General features: G+C 45.8%; 1 protein-coding gene across 1 annotated transcript in view; it reads right to left on the bottom strand.

Annotated features, from left to right (window-relative positions):
• The window catches only part of LOC117528399 (PIH1 domain-containing protein 1-like), a 90752-nt gene that overhangs the window by 49147 nt on the left and 20695 nt on the right, over positions 1-20910 (bottom strand). Inside the window, 1 exon segment of the mRNA XM_034191029.1 lies at positions 7488-7494. The gene's annotated coding sequence lies outside the window, so the exon portion shown is untranslated.

The following is a 20910-nucleotide window of genomic DNA, read 5'->3' as shown; positions in this document are numbered from 1 at the left end:
GGAGATCTGCATGGAGGAATGGGCCAAAATACCAGTTTACTGTTCGTGCAAACCTGGTGAAGACTTACAGGAAACGTTTGACCTCTGTAATTGCCAACAAAGATTATGTTACAAAGTATTGAGTTGAACTTTTGTTATTGACCAAATACTTATTTTCCACCATAATTTACAAATAAATTCTTTAAAAATCCTACAATGTGATTTCCTGGATTTTTTTCCTCATTTTATCTCTCATAGTTGAAGTGTATCTATGATGAAAATTACAGACCTCTCTCATCTTTCTAAGTAGGAGAACATGCACAATCAGGGACTGACTAAATACTTTTTGGCCCCACTGTATGGCAGGATGCTAGCCACATGAAAAGGAAAATAAATGCATCTTAAGTCTGGACTTGAAAGTCTCTACAGAATCTGACTGTTTTATTGATGCAGGGAGATCATTCCACAGAACAGGGGCACAATAAGAGAAAGCTCTGTGACCCACAGACTTCTTATTCACCCTAGGAACACCTAAGTAGCCCTGCACCTTGAGAATGCAAAGCCCAGATCGGTATGTAGGGTTTAATTAGGTCAGCTAGGTAGGGGGGTGCCAGTCCGTGAACAAGTTTATAGGCTAGTAACAGAACCTTAAAAATCTGATCTCACTGGGATAGGAAGCCAGTGAAGAGATGCCAAAATGGGTGTAATGTGGTCAAACTTTCTGCTTCGTGTCAAAACTCTGGCAGCAGCATTTTGAACAAACTGGAGACCCCTAATGCTGGACTGTGGTAATCCACAAAATAGAATACTGCAGTAGTCCAATCTAGAAGAGACAAACGCATGAATCAGGGTCTCACCATCAGCCATAGACAGGATGGGATGAATCGTCACTATATTTTGCAGGTGGAAGAAAGCAGTCCTCGTAATATCTCTAATGTGGAGGTCAAAGGACAATGTAGGATCAAAAATTACCCCAAGGTTCCTCACTTTGTCAGTGTGATGTATGACACACGGACCGAGGCTAAGCGTTAACTGGTCAAATTGATGCCAATGTCTCACTGGACAAAGAACCATCATTTCAGTCTTATCAGAGTTTTAAAGTAGGAAGCTGCTAGACATCCAGCTTCTCACTGATACAAGGCAATCTTCTAAGGATTTTATGTGGATGAGATTACCAGCAGTTATCGGCACGTATAACTGAGTATTATCAGCATAGCAGTGAAAGGTAACCCCAAAATACCGCAATATGTGCCCAAGGGGTGCTATATAAAGGGAGAAAAGCAGGAGGCCTGAAACAGACCCCTGTGGAACCCCAAATTTCATGTCACTAAGGTTAGAGGTAGTGTTACTGTACAAAATACAGTGAGAACGACTGGTCAGGTATGATGTCAACCATGCAAGGACACTCCCAGTAATCCCAAAATGATTCTCCAGCCTATCGAGTAGAATATGATGATCCACAATAAATGCATCACTGAGATTTAACAGCACCAGAACTGTAGTGGTGTCTGAATCCATTACTATCCAACTACAAGATCATTCACGACTTTAGTGAGAGCTGTCTCTGTGGAATATTTTCTAAAAGCAGACTGCAGTGGCTCAAAAAAATTATCCTCAGTAAGGTAGTCCACAAGCTGCCGTGAAACCACTTTTTCCAGAATTTTAGAGCAAAATGATAGATTTGATATTGGCCGATAGTTTTTCAATACACTAGGGTCAAGATTAGATTTCTTAAGTAATGGTTTAATCACTGAAGATTTGAAACATTTATGAACAGATCCAGAAGTTAATGAGAGATTCAGAATTTCCAGCACAGTCGGCTCAAGAGTGGACCACAGGTCCTTAAACAGTTTTGTTGGTGCAGGATCAAATAAGCAGGCAGTGCTTTTTGTAGACATTACGAGTTTTGTCAGCACGCCTAGTGAAATACTATCAAATTCTGTAAATCTAGGTAACACCTCAGTAATGGCACCCAACTCAATAACAGAATGTAGTGGCTGGGTTAAGGTATGCTGGGATATGCTCAATCTAATGTCTTCCATTTTCTTCTCGAAGAAATACAGGAAAACTTGTGCTGAAAAGGAGAGCGAACTACAGGTGAATGTCCATGTATAAGTGCTGCCACCGTGTTGAACAAGAACTTGGAGTTATGCTTGTTTTGCTGATCAAATCAGAGTAATAGATCCGCTTTTGTAGCCAGTAGTACATGCTTATAGTCTAAGATAGCATCATACCACGTAAAGGTGGAGTACTTCTAATTTTGAACTACGCTATTTCCAGTGGTGGGCACAGATAACCAAAAAATTTACTTTGATAACAATCAATCAATCAATCAATCAATTTTTTTTATATAGCGCCAAATCACAACAAACAGTTGCCCCAAGGCGCTTTATATTGTAAGGCAAGGCCATACAATAATTATGGAAAACCCCAACGGTCAAAACGACCCCCTGTGAGCAAGCACTTGGCTACAGTGGGAAGGAAAAACTCCCTTTTAACAGGAAGAAACCTCCAGCAGAACCAGGCTCAGGGAGGGGCAGTCTTCTGCTGGGACTGGTTGGGGCTGAGGGAGAGAACTAGGAAAAAGACATGCTGTGGAGGGGAGCAGAGATCGATCACTAATGATTAAATGCAGAGTGGTGCATACAGAGCAAAAAGAGAAAGAAACAGTGCATCATCGGAACCCCCCAGCAGTCTACGTCTATAGCAGCATAACTAAGGGATGGTTCAGGGTCACCTGATCCAGCCCTAACTATAAGCTTTAGCAAAAAGGAAAGTTTTAAGCCTAATCTTAAAAGTAGAGAGGGTGTCTGTCTCCCTGATCTGAATTGGGAGCTGGTTCCACAGGAGAGGAGCCTGAAAGCTGAAGGCTCTGCCTCCCATTCTACTCTTACAAACCCTAGGAACTACAAGTAAGCCTGCAGTCTGAGAGCGAAGCGCTCTATTGGGGTGATATGGTACTATGAGGTCCCTAAGATAAGATGGGACCTGATTATTCAAAACCTTATAAGTAAGAAGAATTTTAAATTCTATTCTAGAATTAACAGGAAGCCAGTGAAGAGAGGCCAATATGGGTGAGATATGCTCTCTCCTTCTAGTCCCCGTCAGTACTCTAACTGCAGCATTTTGAATTAACTGAAGGCTTTTTAGGGAACTTTTAGGACAACCTGATAATAATGAATTACAATAGTCCAGCCTAGAGGAAATAAATGCATGAATTAGTTTTTCAGCATCACTCTGAGACAAGACCTTTCTGATTTTAGAGATATTGCGTAAATGCAGAAAAGCAGTCCTACATATTTGTTTAATATGCGCTTTGAATGACATATCCTGATCAAAAATGACTCCAAGATTTCTCACAGTATTACTAGAGGTCAGGGTAATGCCATCCAGAGTAAGGATCTGGTTAGACACCATGTTTCTACGATTTGTGGGGCCAAGTACAATAACTTCAGTTTTATCTGAGTTTAAAAGCAGGAAATTAGAGGTCATCCATGTCTTTGGATATATCGGAAGTTACAGATAACCGATAAATTCCAGCATTGTCTCTGGTATAGTTGCAACTACTAACATGCTGATTTTGAGCTTTAACACCGGGATCGCTTCTGGAAGCATCAAAAGCAGCAACAGATCCAAACAACGAGTCAGCACTTCTGTCTTTCAGCATCCTGCTCCCTGCTGGAAGCTCCAGCTTACTACATGGGTTCCAGCACAGATGCAACTGAGAAGAGCCAGAAAGCTCAACTCTAACTAATCACAGTGCTGCCATCAGGCCGAGGTCTTGGAAAATAAAGCCCTCCTGAGTTATGGTTTGGTGTATAAATAAAATGAATACTGATAGAATAACTCAATTAATGTCAATTCTGTCATTTGTGCAAAGTTAAGATATAACATATGTGTGTCGTGTGTTGGTGTTTACAGATAAATGTGCTTTTGTAAAATATGCCATTTTTTATTTGAAAAAAAAAAAAGGCATTTGAAAAAAAAAAAGCCAAGTTGTAATTAGATACCCGTCTGATAACCAGTGTCAAAATAAATAGGACACTGCCAACTACTGGTGCCAGTGCGAGTTTTGGCCCTTTTCCAGCTGATTTTTCATTCGTGTGAGAATTTTTTGGATCGCACCAAGTTTCAGGTTAATCCCGCGTCCTGCATCGTTTAGTATACATGGAGTAACGAACTGCGTCTAACATCTCACGACCACCTCCTGATCGACGATCGTATGGTCAGATGAAAATCAACCCTGTTTGATATTCTTGTGCCTGTGCAAACACAGCAATTTTTTTTTTTTTACTTTGATGTCTCCCATCGAGAGTTTTTGTAAATTAAGTTTGAAAAAAAGCTTCTGTTTACGTTTACGTCGAATCCGATGTGTGATTTTTGAACGTACGTGTTTGAGAACATAAAACGGGCGCTCTGAACTTTTACACCATGCAGTTCTGTGGTACAGTGTCTGCTCAGCGTCTGAGCACTGCCATGAACCCTACTGGCCAGTAGATGGCAGTAGAGACCTTGAAAACTTGCCAAAACAAAATTCCAGATAATCTGTGTTACTACTTGCTATGTTTAAGATGCGTGGAATTTAATAAAAGCAAACACAAAAACAACATCTATAAACCCAGAGAATATATTCACGAGAGCTTTAGGCACTAGAGTTTAATGCTGTTGTCCTGATCAGAGTGTCTCAAACGCATTCTCCTGTCGTGAACGTACTGAGATTACCGTACTGAGATTACCGTACTGAGATTACCCTATCCTACCCATAATGCACTGCTGGGCACAGCATACCCACACTAAAACCTTAAAAATTAGCGCATTACTTTAAAACGAAAACATATATCTGATATTTTCACTTTATAAAACTTCAGAAGTGGCATTAATTTAAATAACTTGTCCAAAATAAGTTTGGTTAAATTTGAACCATAAGTTAAAAATGTATGCCTCTGGATGAGTTGGGTGATATTGGCCGCCTATCAGTATGGTGTTAAAAGAAATGTTACTTTCTTAATGACCAGTTCTCCTTTGCCTGCAGAGGATAGAGTGGTTTCTTATAGAAACAGCTCTCGACTGTTTACAGAGGGTAGAACTGCACCTGTTCACCTTTATTTACCATGTTAATGGTCTAAAAATTATCAGACAAAAATTCATCAGAAGATAATTAGTCCAATAATGGTTTTCAAAGTTATCTGAAAAGATAATCCGATAATGAAAACTTTATCTTCGATAATTATCGGTTATCGGATTATCGGAAGTGTGCCCACCAGTGGCTCTTTCCATTCTAGACCTCTAGCCTTACGCTTGAGGTCACGCAGGTAGTCACTGAACCAAGATGACTGTGTTTTGGGGGGGCATAGTTTTAAAGTAGACCTGCATTGAAATAAATGTGGTCAGATTTCAGAAAGAAATAGCTGATATGTATTTATAAGACCCTTGTGAATGCAGTAAAGTAAATCTATAAGCCCAAATTTGTAATTAAGCGGAGAAATCTTCATTTAAAAATGACAAATTTGCAGCTAAAATTTAGCCCTCTGTGAAGACAGTTTGTACAGCCATATCATTTCCATGACGTCAGGGACAAGACGACACGCTCCCGCCTTCAGTCCGATCCCGCACTGAAATTGATTTTATCTGTTAGTAATGTTACTTATACACGTCCTGGTTTCAACATCCAAAAGTAAGCTGCAATGAATGTGAGATACAGATCTGTGTGCTCAGATCAGCAACGACATCGACAGCGGGCGCCGTTCTTCCTCTCCCGCTCTCTGCCTCCGCTACGCTCGCTATTTTAATGCGAAGCGGCCGGTACACCTGTTGCTGCAAGGACAGACTTCTTGCGGCAAAATCCACAGCACCGCACGTCTCGGCAATCGGAGCCCCAGAGCTCCATGGATGCTGAGAGAGGTTTATATATTTTTAATGACTGGGATTCTTTGCGGGTCTCGCCTCCATATCCCGCGATGGTACCGGAGGCGAAAGACAGTAGATTTTCATTGCGACACCACTCAATCAAACGGGCGTATGAAAACGTCCCCCAAAATAATTTTCAAGCACAAATAAAAGAAATGTGTACTCACCAAACGTGCCGCAAGACAATATGAAGTTTTTAAAAAAGTAGATCCTTCCGTATAAGACAAGAAAAAGGTGCAGATGCAAACTGACGTAAATCCACAAATTACAACTGGTGCAATGCATGCTGGGAGAGGGTCTTGTCCGCGACGTCTCGGCAGCATCCATGATGAGAGGGACAATTTGCGGAGGGCTAAATGTTAGCTGTAAATTTGTCTTTTTCAAATGAAGATTTCTCTGTTGAATGACAGATCTGGGCTTGCAGATTTACTTTACTACATTCAGAAGGATCTCATGTGTAAATGTAAGTCATTTTTTGTTCAAAAAATCTGACTGCATTTTTTTCAATGCAGGTCTCCTTTAACACAGGTGGCGCAATCATGTCGAGTGTAGTGTTTAGCACCAAGTTTAAACTATCCACAAGACTGTCTCCTGATTGGGCATTTTCCAAATGTGAAGCTAAGATATCAGGCAGTCTAGCTTTGAGTTCAGTCATAGTTGATGCATCGCCGTAGTGACAAATAAGGTTGTTATTCCACAAAACATGGCAGTGAAACTGTCAACCTAATAAGTGAGTGATCAGAGACCGAAACAAGAGACATGATGTCAATATTGTTGACAGCAACACCACGTGTCAGAACCAAATCCAGGGTACTTCGACTAATGTGTGTCGAGCCCTGAATGCATTGCTGAAGCCCTAAAGCATACACAATTTCCATAAATGATTTGCAGAGGGGATCTGAAGGCTTATTTATATTAATGTTAAAGTCACCAATAATCAGAATGTTATCTGCACTCGTTGACAAGTTAGAGATGAACGCACCAAATTCATCTAAGAATTCAGAGTATGGGCCAGGGGGCATATATACAGTGACAAAGTAATAATTTTTATTGTTCTGACCTTGGCAATACGTAGCATTGTGGGCAGAGCGGAGAGTCAGATGCTCAAATGAGTTATATCTGTGACCCCCAACAGCTAATAAGCTAAACCTAGATTTATAAATAAGAGCAACACCCCCACCTTGCTTCGCATCATGAGGGACGTGACTAAATGTGTACGCCGGTGGGCAGGCCTCATTTAAGCCGTGGTCACAACCCGCTGTACTTGCACGTGCGTGCAGTCTACTTGCAAAAACGTGGGCTAAATTTGGAGATCCGTACTTCGTAAGTACTGCCTCAGTATGAATTTAGGAGCACGCAGACACACGCAGACACGCCGTAGAGGTTTTAGTGCATGCAGAACTTTCGCTGCGGTCAGGCTGTGGATTCACCAGCAGTACAGATGACGCACGTTGTGAGTACTGCCTCAGTACGGATTCAAAGCAGCACATTTTCATTCAATTACTATTGAATTAACCAAATCCGTACATAGGCAGTATGGATTACGGCACTCACCACATACTATGGAGGCCGACAGACTTGCATGCACAACGCAGCTTCTCACTTGAACTTGGACTTTATTTCCAAACGTCAGCAACACACACTCCACAGCTTCAGTCTGTTAACTAGCTGTAACTTTTCGAGGCAAGTAAACACTCGTACAACTGACCGCTGCAGGCTGGACATGCTCATGCATCGCCGACGCCGAAAAACACCTGCCGCTCCGGTCCCGCTCATAAAAAAGAAAAGCGACCCCACACACACACACTGCTTTATTGTCAACTCTCTTTATCGTTACACTCCTAGAGACGTGCGTTGAACGTACTCCCTCCCTCCTCTTGCTACTGCCTCCGTACGTTTTCACAAAAACGTAGTGGCCGTGGCATCCGCAGAAAACGTACGGCGAAAAAAAACACACGGTGGGTTGTGACCGGGGCTTTAAGGAGAGGACAGCTGTATGTTTAAGCCAGGTTTCACATAACCCAATCATATCTAAGTGATGATCAATAATTACATCATTAATCAACAATGATTTTGAGGATAGTGATCTTATGTTAATGAGACCCAGACTAAGGACCTCTGTGGTGTTGACAGTTGGACTGTTTGGATTTAGGGGTGGTTCCAGAGTAGCATATATAAGATGCCTGGCAGTAGGTTTAAGTTTGAGACATTCCACGCGAGTTGTAGGTAGCAGACATGAAATCTCTGATATTGCTGGAACAGCCAACAGGCCATCCTCAATTTCAACATCATCCAATGTAGTAATGGGTATTAAGTTTGCAAAGCATAGTGTAGAGACTCATTAGCAGACTTTTAATGAGCCTTTCATTGGATTCAGGTGTGTTGGAGCAGGGAGACAACTGAGAGTGTCAGGAAGGTGGCTCTCGAGGACCAAACTTGGCCACCCCTGGTGTACAGTGTATGGGGTAACAGTGGTACACCACATTCCCTTTGCCTTTATAGCTAATTTTGAAGAACTCCTGTCAGCAGTTAGTAATATTCAGGGTTCTTGGCAGGATTTTTTCTCAGCATAATGGTATGGGAAAAATCACCTTAACCCGCCGGGGGTTCGGGGACTGCTTCGATCCCACTGAAGGTTCGCTTTATGGATTTATAAAGAGCTTTCTTTGGTGTTTTTTTAAACTTCAAAATGTAGAGTAATCAGAAATTAATCTTGTAGTAAAAAAAATAAATTGTGGGATTTTCTATAGCAAACAGCTGTGTATAAATTAGCAGTTCTGATGCTCCTGTGCAGTGACATACATTTCTACACTCTTCCACGTTTTCGCCTGATGCGTAGCTTCTTTTGGCTTTAAAATAAGGCTGTACCAAAGATTACAAAAAAATGGCTTTACTTAACAAAATTTGGCCCTCAAAAATAGTGTTTCAAAGAGATACAAATGCAAAAAGTTTATTTTGCCCCGGTCTCCTCTACAATACTCGCGCCTGCTGCATGGCTGTGCTCAGACTGGGGGAGCACTGAGACTGTGACACCGGGATTAGTTCTCCACGGTGGTACAGAGGTTGTCTCATTTTGGGGAAAAACAGTTTTGCTCGGTTGTAGTATGTTGTCTGTTTTACAATGTTTGGAAAGAGGTGTAATTTGATTTAAAACTGCGCTTCGCTTTGAAATGATTGATTCCTCCTTTAAGAGCCTTTCACATTGAACACATCAGGCCAATCCGTCAATGCTTTCCAATCCGTCGGATGCGTTTCCAATGCGTTGTGACGTCAGACACTTCACTTCGGAAGCGGCAAGGGGGCGAAGACTGCTACGTCACACTCGGGCTGTTTCCACAACCTGAAAAAAGTTCAGCGATCGCCATCTTGAATTTGCGTCACCTGAACCACAAAAAAGCTTTAAAAAACAGCAGACCGATTCTCCCATCACCCTGCTGGGAGAAGCTTTTTTTCAGCTACTTTTCAGAGTGACGTGACGCAAGGGAGGACTGACGACTTGGAGGGATATCGATCGAACCAGGACAGCAGGCTGACCCGCACAGAGAAGCCGGCCTTCAGTCATCATTCCTGTGCAGACCGAGGAAGGTAGCCGAAGTCCCAGTTTGCCCAGTGGAGTTTAGTTCTGCAGCTTTATCAAGGTGAGAATAATATTAAAATAAAACGTGACGTTTGCACTGCTGTGAAGGTTTAATGATCGGCTAACGTTAGCTTAGCCTTTTAGCACAGTTGATCTGAGTGAACGCTTTAATTTGTAAATGGTTCAGTCTTTTTTATTTTTACCAAATAAAGCTACAGCTTTTTTCGGAGACCACAAAAGCTCAACTTTAAATAACTTTTTTTTTTTTGCCACGTTTTTTTTTTCCGTTATTTTTTTCTTTTTTTATATAGAAACTGTTTAGTGTTTCTTTATATTTAAAGAAATATTTTTATTTGTCCCAATCAGGAACATTTGCTGTGCAGACAACTAAACTTCCATTGATGAGCTGAACACCATGAAGTGGATATACAAAGGGTAAAAGAAATGAAATTTTTAGGAGTCATGATTGATGAAGATCTTACATGGAAGTCACACATAAATTACATAAAAGGAAAAATAGCAAAAGCCATTGCTGTTTTACATAAAGTAAAATATTCATTAAATAGTTATGGTTTATTAACATTGTATAATTCATTGATTGTCCCATATTTAACTTATTGTGTAGAAATCTGGGGATCAACATATACAACCTATATACAACCTTTATTTTGCAGAAAAGAGCTTTAAAAGTGATTAGTAACAGTGGTTTTAGAGATCCATCTAATCCATTGTTTATTAAGTATAGGGTACTTAAATTTCATGATTTAGTCGATTTGAAAATATTACAAACAATGTACCAAGTTAATAAATATACTTTACCAACAAACATTCAAATTTCAAAATTTCAATTTTCATCTTAGGTGCATGTCATGGAGCTGTATATAAGAACTAGAGAGCGCAGTCCCATTGCTGCACACTAAACGAAAACGTCCCTTCATGGACAGCGACATGACGTCTCCTAACCGGGCAAAATACTGATGAAGTACCCGGATGTTAATGCATTTTCAATGGAGAGTCGCGACTGAACACACTCAGAAAAATGCTCGCAAAATACGTATTAAAATGCCATTTTGACCTGGATCTCAAACCAGTAAAATGAAATTACATTAAATTATGTCAGGAAAGTATTAAACTTACACTGACACACACACATTCCCAAATATTAGTGTTGAAAGTTACACGGATGTGCGCTGTTCAAGCTGTTGAGCTGAGGCGTCCTGCTGCAGCTGCTGCTGTGTTCAACGCAGTGCGGCTCCTAAAACCATTACAATACATTTATATACATATAATATTTTTACACGATTATCCTTTATTGACCAAGTTTCATTCATGAAGTCAGTGTGGGTACACATTTCTATGTGTGGGTGTGACTGTGAGCGGCACAGCGCGGGTCATTATAATCTCATTATTTCAAGGTACAAATTTAAAAAAAAATCCCCAGTCTTGTCGAACAATTTTAATCACTGACGACAAGTATTTTAACTAGACATTGGTCTAGCAGTGGAAAATATCAACTAGACATAAGTGAAGAGTTAATGATCCGTGTCATCGAACGACACAGGTACGGCAGGAAACATACAGCTGTTTATCATCCAAATATCACGGACAAAGTGACAAGAAGAACCAAAACCACTTACTTATGGAAGGAAATATTGTCTCCCTTGTTCCTCCGTTTGTGGCTTTGCCAAAATGCGCAGCCTTCCAGCATATTCCACCTGTTTCTTGACGAGACTAATTGAACTTCTATGTACGCAAATCACTAATTTGCCCGGAATTAAAATGGCGATCACGCCTCCTTGTCGGCACACGGCTCAGCGCTACTGCACTCTCTAGTTCTTATATACAGCTCCAAGGTGCATGTCCACTGTGAGAGACATAATCTAAAAAAAAAAAAAAAAATCCAGAAATCACAATGTATGACTTTTAATAATTTATTTGTATGTTACTGCTGCAAATAAGTATTTGAACCCATACCAACCAGCAAGAATTCTGGCTCACACAGACCTGTTAATTTTTCTTTAAGAAGCCCTCTTATTCTGCACTCTTTACCTGTATTAATTGCACCTGTTTGAACTTGTTACCTGTATAAAAGACACCTGTTCACACAATCAATCACAGTCCAACCTGTCCACCATAGCCAAGACCAAAGAGCTGTTTAAGGACACCAGGGACAAAACTGTAGACCTGCACAAGGCTGGGACGGACTACAGGACAACAGGCAAGCAGCTTGGTAGAAGACAACAACTGTTATGATTATTTATTAGAAAGTGGAAGAAACACAAGATGACTGTCAATCTCCCTCGGTCTGGGATTCCATGCAAGATCTCACTTTGTGGGGTAAGGATGATTCTGAGAAAGGTCAGAACTACACAGGAGGACCTGGTCAATGACCTGAAGAGAGCTGGGACCACAGTCACAAAGATTACATTAGTAACACATGATGCTGTCAAGGTGTCCAAAATTATATTAAATATAATGACAGCAAAAACACCATTTTCCGGCATTCAAATTGTCCAATAATAGTCTTGAGGTTTGCACAAAAATTAAATACCTTGGTCATTTTATAACCAATCAAATGAACGACTATGATGACCTATACAGACAATGTTGTAAGCTATACGAGGTCTGTTAGAAAAGTATCGGACCTTTTTATTTTTTCAAAAACCTGATGGATTTGAATCACGTGTGCTTGCATGAGCAAACCGTGAACCTTCGTGCGCATGCGTGAACTTTTTCACGCCTGTCGATTGCATCATTTTCTGGTAAGCAGCCATTGTGTGGGACGTGTGTCGTGCGCTCTGCGTTTTTTCATTCCAAGGACAAAGACGAAATGACTGGAGCAGCGCCACATCAAATTTTGCCAGAACCTGGGCGACAGCCAGGTGGAAACCATTCGGATTACTCAGACAGCTTTCGGTGATGATCCTATGGGCATCACACAGATTAAGGAGCGGTACAACTGGTTTAAAGACATCCGCACAACGGTGGAGAGCGAGCCATGCTCCGGTCAGCCATCAACATGCTAAAATGACCAGGTCATTTCCAAAGTGAACGCTGTGGTGATGCGAGACCGTCGTGTGACTATCCAAAAACTGCGGAAGAGGTGGACATCAGCACTTTTTCGGTACATTCCAATGTGAAAGAAGATTTTGCCATGAAAAGAGTGGCGGCGAAATTCTTTCCTGAAGGTTCTGATGGCAGAGCAGAAGCGCCTTTGTGTTGAAGTCTCACAGGACATGTTGTGACATGCCCACCTCTTCCACAATTTCTTGGATAGTCACACGAATGAAAAGTCATCGAAAGCTGTCTGAATCATCCAAATGGTTTCCACCTGGCTGTCGCCCAGTACATACAGTTTTTTGGTGTTCAGCAGGAGACAATTTTTATGTAGTCATTTGTGTATTTTACATAGTGCATTTGTGAGGTCTACAGATATTTTGTCACTCTTTCCCTGGGTAAAGATTACTGCGTCATCTGCATACATTTGCATATTTAGTTCAGAGCACACATCGGGGAGATCATTTCTATACAGAAAGAATAATAGAGGGGCTAATATTGAGCCTTGTGGAAGACCAACATAACTAGGGAGATACGAGGATGTGGCACCATTCACAACAACATGCTGCTTTCTGTTCGAAAGATAGGATTGAAACCATTGAATAGTATCCTCTGAAAAATTAAAATATGGATTGTAAAAATTGAGATATTGAATTAAGCATTTTGCATATTAATACATGGACTGGTTGAGCGCCCTTGAACTTCACTGTGCTGAGGGGACTGGCACTATAGAAGTTATTGTATAGTATTTTTATGAATGGTTTTCTTTGTTTTTTAGGCAAAGAAGGAGGATGAAAGAATTGGTACTGGTGTTAATGCTGACTCAGATGCTGGGGTGGATGAAGCCATGGGCGACAATGTGGATGCCGATGCCATGGACCATTGTGTAGTGAATGATGACGCCATGGACGGCAGTGCCATGAGTGATGATGCCACAATTAGTCATGGGTCAGATGAGAAGTGATTCATTTTATACTGAGAACTTATGTCTCCCCCTCTGTAAGGTGCGGGGGAGACAAGAAATAAGTGCCCAATTTTCTTTGCACAACTTTTTTCCTGGATGCCATGATCATCAACTCGTCTGGACTGACGCTATGTTTGTTTTGATCCACCTTTGTGATCCACCCACCATTGTGGGAACAAATCAAAAGCTGTGTTCACCACGGGGACACGTTCAGCACTATTCGGGATTATTTGAGGGGTTTTTTTTTTCACCGATGACGAACAATGCGTAAAAAAAAAAAATCTGACCGATGCAACTACATCGGTCCAAACCGGTCTGGATCCGGGACTGATGTTGCTGCTTTAAAGGGTGGGTGGTGGAGACATCTTCAGTTTTTGTTTAACGTTGACCCTTCTAGTTCATTTTATACTGAGAACTTATCCATGGCTTAATGCTATTGTAACTGTAATAATACTGGATGATGTCACCTGGCTTAGTACCTGAGAGATTGGAGTGTATTTTACCTGTTTCTATGACTGTATTATTTTATGTGTTTATTTATGTAAGGTAAATTATTCTATCGAAGTTTTATTGCACTGAAGTCACTGACTGAGAAAAGAAATTTCGTTTTCTAGTGTATACAATTGCACAGTGAAAATAACAAAATCTTTGAACCTTAGTCATAGGTCACACATCACGGATGAGAACTGAACCCTGGCTTAATGCTATTGTAATTGTAATAATACTGGAGTGCGGATGAGAACTAATCAAGTTACTGAGAACTTGTCCATGGCTTAATGCATTGCTATTGTAATAATACTTCTAAAGTAATAAACCTGCAATTTACAGACTCATGCAGTGTTCACAGTGTTCCTTCGTGTTGGCGGACATTGCAACAACGTTGCAGCAATGTTGTGTCACAACCTCCTGAGAACGTTCTAGGTCGGTTGGTTGGCAATGTTCTTGGCAACATCCCAGGAACGTTTTGGAGAATCTACAAATGAACGTTCCTACAACGTTGTGATGCAATGTTACTGCCACTTTGATGTAACGTTCAGGCAATGTTCAGGCAATGTTCCATTGTTAGCTGGGACATGCCCAGCTCTCCACAATTTCTCTTATACTCACTGGGCTGGTAAGCACTGAAAGCCGAGATAGGCATGTCCCAACTTGTCCCCTGGCACTCCGAAACGGAGGTGTTCCTTTGTCTCGCTCGATCAGCGAATCGGTCCTGATGCGCGAAGCCTCCGCGCAGCTTTCCATGATAAAATCTCTTGTTAAAAGTGAAATCTGCCGGAAAATGGCTGATGTCCAGCTCTTGTGATAACCAGAGAAATTGCTCACGACGGTCCCAGCTCCACACAGCGATCCGTTTAGAAATGATGTGGTGTTTTCTGCCTCTCGATGGCGGCTCGGAGCATGGCGCGCCGTGCGCCATTGTGGGGCGTCCTTAAAGCTATAGTAACAGTCCTTATTCTCCGTGAAGCCCGTAAAATTTTCACCGAAAGCCAGATAAATTTTTCGAATGGTTTCCAGCTGCTTGTCTCTAACAGTTTCTGAAAAAATTCTGATGGAAAAAAAGCCCAAATCATTCCGCCATTTCCTCGCAATGAAACAACGATGAGAGGGGTGGAGCAGTGCTCACTCAAAGCCTGCCAACAGGTGAATGACGCAACTGACAGGCGTGGAAAAACTCATGCATGCGCACGAAGGTTCAAGCTTGGCTGACGTAAAAACATATGAATCAAATCCATATAGTTTTTGAAAAAAATAAAAAGGTACGATACTTTTCTGGCAGACCTCGTAACTTTAATTGTAAACTTGGTGTTGTGTGGGCCGCTGAAGAGGAGGTACTGCTGGCCCACTACCACCAGAGGGCGCCCTGCTTGGAGTGCGGGCTCCAAGCACGAGAGGGCGCCAGACGCAGAGGAAGTGACAGCTGTCACTCATTACTCCAGCTGTCACTCATCTACACCACCATATAAGCCGGACTGCAACTCCACCTCCCCGCCGAGAAATCGACTACCAGTACTAAGGTAATTTCTCTGCTGAATTAAACTGTGACTTACGTCTGATCTGTTTGCAGCCGTTGTCCTGTGGTGCCCTTTCAACTGGGTTGGCGGTCAGTGAGAGAAGCGACGTCTTCGCCTCTCACTCCATCCAGATAAGTGGTTACAGGAGCTGCTAGTGTGTTCCTAGGTTGGAGGTGGAGGTGCTTCCTCCCAACTGTGTTTGGACTGTTAATTACTGAGTGTGCGGACTCACACTCACACATCATCTTTCTGTTTTCTGCCAGCAGTACCAGGGTCGACAGCCGAAGACAGAGGCCACCTGGGGACTCGGGACTTGGCGGCTCCGGTGTTCTTCAGGCCATTGGTGGTGGAGGCCGTGTGGGACGCGGCTTCTCTCTCGTCGGGCGTCTTCTATCTTCGAGCCTGCCCACACGTCACCTGGTGTTTATTGACTGTGAACATTAAGACACGTTTCGTTGTGTAATATCACAACATTAAATTGTTACCTGTTGGCTTACTCATTGTCCGTTCATTTGCGCCCCCTGTTGTGGGTCCGTGCTACGACACCTTCCCAACAGGATTTCTCGGCCATCGTCATGGACTCCGAGGGGCGTCAACTCCAGCTTGAACGGCCAATGGAAGAGCCAGGAGCGCAGGTGTCAGCGGGAGGCGGGTTGAGTGAGCTGCAGCAGATCTTAACCGCCTTCAAGGCCCGGTTAGAATTAGTGACCGAGCAGAGTGTCCTCCTTAATCGGAGGGTGGAGGCTCTCACCGCCAGGGTGGAAGCGCGCGATCAGGGCGCTGCTGCAGCCACTCCTCTGGCTGGTCCTGGGCCCGTATCAGACGTTCCACTGGTCGTTCAACGAACCCCCCCACCGTCCCCTGAAGCATACATAAGCCCTCCGGAACCGTACGGGGGCTGTGTCGAGACGTGCGCGGACTTCCTCATGCAGTGTTCGCTCGTCTTTTCACAGCACCCCGTCATGTACGCATCAGACGCTAGCCGGGTAGCTTATGTTATTAATTTGCTTCGAGGAAAGGCACGCGCATGGGCTACGGCGCTTTGGGAGCAGAATTCACGGCTCCTAACGTCTTATACTGGGTTCGTACGGGAATTCAAACAAGTGTTTGATCATCCCAACAGAGGCGAGACCGCTTCGAACGTGCTGCTGTCGATGAGACAGGGGCGCCGTAGCGCAGCCGGGTATGCAGTCGACTTCCGCATCGCGGCAGCGAGGTCCGGCTGGAATAACGTTGCGCTCCGCGCCGCCTTTGTAAATGGACGGTCCCCGGTCCTTAAGGAGCACCTACTGGCCAAGGATGAACCGCGGGAATTCGACGGGCTGATCGATTTAGTTATACGTTTAGACAACCGTTTAAATGAGCATCGTCGGGAGCAGGCCGGGGGGCGTGACCGGGCACGAGCCGTCCCTCCCCCTTCCGGTTCCGACAAGGTGACGTCGTCCCCACGCTTCACTGCCAGAGAGCTCCGTGTGGCTACGGCTCCCCCTGCTGAGGAGGCTAGGGACACGAGCAGGGCCAAATTAAGATCAAAAATCAGACAAATGAGGCTGGCCCGCGGGGAGTGTCTGCGGCTCTTGCGAGCACATGCAGAAGGACTGCCCTAAAACGGTCAATCTACAACGCCCGTCCTTAGAAACTGGGCTAAGGATGGGTCATAACACGCACGCGGGAAAACCCCGCAAATCTGCACGAATCCCAGTAACAATCCTTTGTGGGGATTTAACCCTTCATGCCCCAGCACTGATAGACACAGGGTCTGAAGGGAATCTGCTGGACAGCAGATGGGTAAAGGAAGTAGGGCTCCCTCTGGTGGCTCTGCCGGCACCATTGCAGGTGCGAGCACTAGATGGCACCCTGCTTCCATTAATCACACATCAGACACAACCAGTGACTTTGGTTGTGTCTGGGAATCACAGGGAGGAGATAGTGTTCATGTAACACCTTCTACCTCCCGAGTGATTTTGGGCTTTCCATGGATGGTGAAGCACAATCCCCGGATTGATTGGCCATCTGGGATTGTGACGCAGTGGAGCGAAACCTGCCACCGGGAGTGCTTAGGATCCTCGGTTCCTCCCGGCACCACGGCTAATGAGGAGGTCAAAGTTCCCCCCAATCTATCGGCGGTGCCAAGGGAGTACCACGATCTTGCTGACGTTTTCAGCAAAGATCTGGCACTCACTCTTCCCCCGCACCGACCGTATGATTGTGCCATCGATTTGGTCCCGGGCGCTGAGTACCCGTCCAGTAGGTTGTACAACCTCTCACGTCCGGAACGCGAATCAATGGAGACCTACATCCGGGACTCCTTAGCTGCCGGGCTGATCCGGAACTCCACCTCCCCGATGGGTGCTGGTTTCTTTTTTGTGGGCAAGAAAGACGGCGGACTCCGTCCATGCATTGATTACAGAGGGCTGAACGAGATCACGGTTCGCAACCGATACCCGTTACCTCTGTTGGATTCAGTGTTCACGCCCCTGCATGGAGCCCGAATTTTCACAAATTGGATCTTAGAAACGCGTACCACCTGGTTCGGGTCCGGAAGGGAGACGAATGGAAGACGGCATTCAACACCCCGTTAGGTCATTTGAGTACCTGGTCATGCCGTTCGGCCTCACTACCGCCCCCGCGACGTTCCAAGCTTTGGTAATGACGTCTTGCGGGACTTCCTGCATCGGTTCGTCTTCGTATATCTGGACGATATACTCATCTTTTCCCCGGACCCTGAGACCCATGTCCAGCATGTACGTCAGGTCCTACAGCGGTTGTTGGAGAACCGGCTGTTTGTGAAGGGCGAGAAGTGCGAGTTCCACCGCACTTCTTTGTCCTTCCTGGGGTTCATCATCTCCTCCAACTCCGTCGCCCCTGATCCGGCTAAGGTTGCGGCGGTGAGAGATTGGCCCCAACCGATAAGCCGCAGGAAACTACAGCAGTTCCTAGGCTTTGCAAATTTCTACAGGAGGTTTATTAAAGGTTACAGTCAGGTAGTTAGCCCCCTGACTGCCCTGACCTCCACCAAGGTCCCCTTCGCCTGGTCGGATCGGTGCGAAGCCGCGTTCCAGGAGTTGAAACGTCGGTTCTCGACTGCACCAGTTCTGGTGCAGCCTGATCCTGATCGCCAGTACATAGTAGAAGTGGACGCCTCTGACTCAGGGATAGGAGCCGTGCTGTCCCAGAGCGTGGAGGCTGATAAAGTCCTCCATCCTTGTGCCTTTTATTCCCGCAGGTTGACCCCAGCTGAACGGAACTATGACGTCGGCAATCGGGAACTTCTTGCGGTGAAGGAGGCTCTTGAAGAGTGGAGACACCTGCTGGAGGGGGCATCGTTGCCCTTCACGGTTTTCACGGACCATCGGAACCTGGAGTACATCCGGACCGCCAAGCGGCTGAACCCAGGCAAGCCCGCTGGTCTCTGTTCTTCGGGCGCTTTGACTTCCAGATCACGTATCGCCCCGGGACCAAGAACCAAAAACCAGATGGCATTGTCCCGGGTGCACGAAGAAGAAGCCAAAGCGGGGCTGTCGAACCCCACCGAGACCATCATCCCCGAGTCCACTGTCGTGGCCACCCTCACCTGGGACGTGGAGAAGACCGTCCGGGAGGCCCTGACAAGGAGCCCGGACCCGGGAACTGGCCCCAAGAACAGACTGTACGTCCCACCAGAGGCAAGAGCTGCCGTATTGGACTTCTGTCACGGGTCCAAGCTCTCCTGTCATCCCGGAGTGCGTAGGACCGTGGCAGTAGTCCAGCAGCGCTTCTGGTGGGCGTCCCTGGAAACCGACGTCCGGGACTACGTCCAGGCCTGTACCATCTGCGCCAGGGGCAAGGCAGACCATCGGAGGACGACGGGACTCCTCCAACCCCTGCCAGTGCCTCATCGCCCCTGGTCTCACATCGGCCTGGACTTCATCACGGGCCTCCCGCCGTCCCAGGGCAACACCGTTATTCTCACGATAGTGGACCGGTTCTCCAAGGCGGCCCACTTCGTGGCCCTCCCGAAGCTCCCGACAGCCCAGGAGACGGCAGACCTCCTGGTCCACCACGTCATGCGGCTGCATGGGATACCATCGGACATTGTATCAGATCGTGGTCCCCAGTTCTCTTCGCAGGTGTGGAAGAGTTTCTGTAAGGAGCTGGGGGCCACCGTGAGTCTCTCGTCCGGGTACCACCCCCAGACCAACGGCCAGGCAGAGCGGGCTAACCAGGAGTTGGAACAGGCCCTTCGCTGCGTCACCTCCGCGCACCCGGCGGCCTGGAGTCACCATCTGGCCTGGATCAAGTATGCCCATAACAGCCAAGTCTCGTCTGCTACCGGCCTCTCCCCTTTTGAGGCATGTTTGGGGTTCCAGCCCCCATTGTTCCCGCTGGTGGAGGGAGAGGTCGGTGTGCCCTCGGTCCAGGCCCACCTCAGGAGGTGCCGCCGGGTGTGGCGGGACCGCCGCTCTGCCCTGTTAAAGGCCCGGACGAGGGCCAAGACCCATGCGGACCGCCGACGTTCCCCGGCCCCCACGTACCAGCCCGGGCAGGAGGTGTGGCTGTCAACAAAGGACATCCCCCTCTGTGTGGACTCACCCAAATTAAAGGACAGGTACATCGGACCATTCCCCATCCTCAAGATCATCAACCCGGCCGCAGTGAAGCTCCGACTCCCAGCTTCACTGCGGATCCACCCTGTCTTCCACGTGTCCCGTATTAAGCCACACCACACCTCGCCCCTCTGTGCACCTGGACCTACGCCGCCTCCTGCCCGGCTCATCGACGGGGAGCCTGCTTGAACGGTCCGCAGGCTCCTGGACGTCCGTCGTAAGGGCCGGGGGTTCCAATATCTGGTGGACTGGGAGGGGTATGGACCTGAAGAACGCTCCTGGGTGAAGAGGAGCTTCATCCTGGACCCGGCCCTCCTGGCCGATTTCTACAGACGACACCCGGACAAGCCTGGTCGGGCGCCAGGAGGCGCCCGTTGAGGGGGGGTCCTGTTGTGTGGGCCGCTGAAGAGGAGGTACTGCTGGCCCACTACCACCAGAGGGCGCCCTGCTTGGAGTGCGGGCTCCAAGCATGAGAGGGCGCCAGACCCAGAGGAAGTGAAAGCTGTCACTCATTACTCCAGCTGTCACTCATCTACACCACCATATAAGCCGGACTGCAACTCCACCTCCCCGCCGAGAAATCGACTACCAGTACTAAGGTAATTTCTCTGCTGAATTTAAACTGTGACTTACGTCTGATCTGTTTGCAGCCGTTGTCCTGTGGTGCCCTTTCAACTGGGTGGCGGTCAGTGAGAGAAGCGACGTCTTCGCCTCTCACTCCATCCAGATAAGTGGTTTACAGGAGCTGCTAGTGTGTTCCTAGGTTGGAGGTGGAGGTGCTTCCTCCCAACTGTGTTTGGACTGTTAATTACTGAGTGTGCGGACTCA

This window comes from Thalassophryne amazonica, chromosome 16 (genome assembly GCF_902500255.1).
Source record: "Thalassophryne amazonica chromosome 16, fThaAma1.1, whole genome shotgun sequence".
In the NCBI taxonomy this organism is placed as follows: Eukaryota; Metazoa; Chordata; class Actinopteri; order Batrachoidiformes; family Batrachoididae; genus Thalassophryne; species Thalassophryne amazonica.
This window is presented reverse-complemented; position numbering and strand designations above follow the sequence as displayed.